Here is a 3338-nt window from a genome sequence, read left to right on the forward strand (position 1 = left end):
CTCCCCTCTTTACAAGCCATCCATTTCCCCCCAAACACTCAGCTTTACTTGCTCTGTGTGTTAGGAATTCCTCCGCTCTGGTTCATGCTCTGGCTCATAATTCTGCTTCTCTGCCACTCCTCTGGGATCAAAGCTATCTCCTGGAACAAGACGGTTTAATGCACAGGGCTCTTGGGGACCAAAGGACACACTCCACTCCAGGCTCTTCTCTCTTACTGGTACTAAATCCCCCATCTCCTGCTTCTTTGGTGGTTCCTTTTATACTCAGCAGGATAGCAATCACAATTAACCAACTTTCCAATCACTCACAGCTGAATCAGTATCCAATTGATATCTTCCCAACCGTCTTATCCAGATCTATCAGGAAAATGCAAGGTGTTTGGGGAAGGAGCAAAGGCTATGTCTAGAAGACCCCACCAGGTTTAATTCACTGCATTGTAGTCCTCAAGGGGCAGAGCTGTTATTCTGCGCCTGAAATTAGGCACTAGCCCAGTGTTACTTGCTGAAATTGGTGCCATGGTATGGGTTGGAAGCCTCCTCCTTTATTAAACTTCAACTCAGAAAAAAAGTACTACATGCTACAAATCATTTCCCCCAAACAGACCATCCCCAATTGCTTCCTATCTCTGCTCCTCTTGTCTCCTACAATCAGAACCTTGAACTTGTCCCCTTATTATTTTGATATTTTCTGAAATTACATTACAGGCAATCAATGGCAGGCACAAGGACAACCGGAGTCAGGTCCTGTAGGTTTCGTGTATGAAAGATAGAATTTTCAAATTACATTTTCTCTGTGTCTGTGCTTTTTGTATCGTGGAGAAGTCACGAAGCATAGGCCATTATGAACTCCTCGAGAGTTGCGCCTTAATGGTCTGATTTGGCGCTGCAGAACAATGAGAGACGATGAGGACACTGTCAATGGCACGCTGTTTCTAAAGGCATCAGCGTTATCTCTGAATGTCCTTTGGGTTAGGCCTAGTATGCAATGTAAATTCACTTGGCTTTATTTGGCAGGAACCTTGTGCTCAATGATGGGCTAGATATTATGAGGATTTCAGAATCCAAGAAGTGATTCCTGCCCAAAGGAGCTTTCCATTTAGTTGAGAAGACATGGCCCAAATCTAACAATTAATTACAAAACACTTCATCATTAAGTTATACATTGTATGCAATTAAGTACAAATAGAACAGGAGCTAAGAAAAGTCAGGAATAAGAGGGACTAATAATTATGATAGTATAAATCAAACCAAACTCATTGCCATCGAGTCAATTCCAACACATAGTGACCCTCTAAGACAGAATCACACTTCCCCTTTCAGTGTCTGAGACATTAAATGTTTACAGGAGTAGTCATCTTTCATCCTCAGAGTGGCTAGTGAGTTTGAACTGTTGACCTTTTGGTCCATGCCTCAATGCAGAGCTCATTCCACCATGGGCCTCTGGGTGGTAAGAATGGTTAAATGCTGTTTTATGAAACAAAGAGTTGGATGCTCAAGTGCATCGCGAGGTACCACAGAAGAAAGGGTATCTAGTTCCAAAAAATAGCCACTGGCAATCCTTTGGAGCACGTTTCTACTCTGTCACGCAGGAGGTCAGTAGGTCTGAGTGATTCAAAGGCAGACTCTAGTAAGAGTTGAGCACAGAGTACATGGCAGAGGCTTTGTAACTACTTCAAAGTAGCAAATATTTTAGGCCTCTCAACAATTTTATTGAACTTGATACCTGTTTTACCCTCATTTTAAAGATGAATAAACTGAGGCACAGGCCATTCATGAAACTTGCTAAAGTTCACACAACTATTAAGTAACAGAACGTGAATTTAGATCTTGGCAGTGACTGTTACCTGAGGGCGCTGGACTGGTAAAGGGGGTCTTAAAAAGAATATATCTACCCTTTAACCTGCATTATGTTCTGTAACACAAAAGTTTTTAATTGCTGGGGAGGCAATATATATATATTACATTACATTATATTATATTATATATCCTGAAAAGAGATCTGTAGGCCAAATAAGTTTGGGGATCTGTAGGCCAAAAATAAGTTTGGGGAACTTACGCTCTAGAACCTGTGCATATTAGGGCACCATTCTGTCTCCAGTTCAGTGATTTAATTAGGGAATCATGTCTAAATTTAAATTATTCACTATAACAAGGCTTAAATGGTGCTTTAGGTTTGGAAGCTGTTCAGAAAATCAAGAAGTATACTGCAGTTTAAAAATACATAAATCACAATCATTCAAATAACTGTTTACTGAGCACTAATTAGACACCTTTCTTTGCAATGTAATGGGTTAGTTGTTTCTATTTTTGGAATCCTACTGAGTATGATGTAAAAGAAGAAGGAAAAGTAAACCTGGGGTTGAGTCAGTACTAGCTGTGTAAATGGAGTTTAGTTAGTTTACATGTATGAATGAAATGTTTAGTTGCTAATGCTCAGTATAAAATGTTGACTGAGGTGAGAGGAAACACCAAGGGTGTGCAACAAAACAGCAAGGGGAACAGAGCAACGAACTCCCCAGGGAATACCAAAAATAGGTTTGGGGGCCAGGGTGTGGCTCCCCATCAGACTTGACCGGAAAACACGCCTAAAGGTCAACAAACAGACCTTGAACTATTTACAGGCTTTTCTTTTTTTGTTGTTGGTTTTTGTTGTTGTTATTGTTTTTTGGTTTTCTTTTGTTGCTTTGTTTTGCTCTGTCTTGTTTTTTGTGCATATTGCTATCTCTGCAGGTCTATCTAGATAAGCTAGGTAGGATAAACAATTTGGAGAAGAAAACAATAGGACTGATGGTTCAGGGGCAGGGGGGCATGAGTGAGGGGGAGGCAGGGGAAAGGAAGTGGGTGTTAACAAACCCAGGGACAAGGGAACAACAAGTAATCCAAACTCAGTGGCTCAGCAGGGGTGGTGGTGGTGGTGTAGGAGGCCTGGTAGGGCTTGATCAAGGGCAATGTAACTGAGAAATTACTGAAATCCAAGTGAATGCTGAACATGAGAGTGGGACAAGAGAAAAGTAAAAGGAAATGGAAGAAAGAACTAGGAGGCAAAGGGCATTTATAAAGGTCTAAATACAGGCATGTATACATGTAAATATATTTATATATGACGATGGGGAAATAGATGTGCATACATTTATAGGTTTAGTATTAAGAAAGCAGATGGACATCAGGCCTCCAGTCAAGTATTCCCTCAATGCAAGATCATTTTGTTCTATTAAACTAGCATTCCATGATGCTCACCTTCCCGACATAATTGTGAAGACAAAGCGGGTGCATAAGCAAATGTGGTGAAGAAAGCTGATGATGCCCACTTATGAAAAGATAGAGCATCTGGGTTCTTA

The sequence above is a fragment of the Tenrec ecaudatus genome, chromosome X (assembly GCF_050624435.1).
Source record: "Tenrec ecaudatus isolate mTenEca1 chromosome X, mTenEca1.hap1, whole genome shotgun sequence".
NCBI lineage: Eukaryota > Metazoa > Chordata > Mammalia > Afrosoricida > Tenrecidae > Tenrec > Tenrec ecaudatus.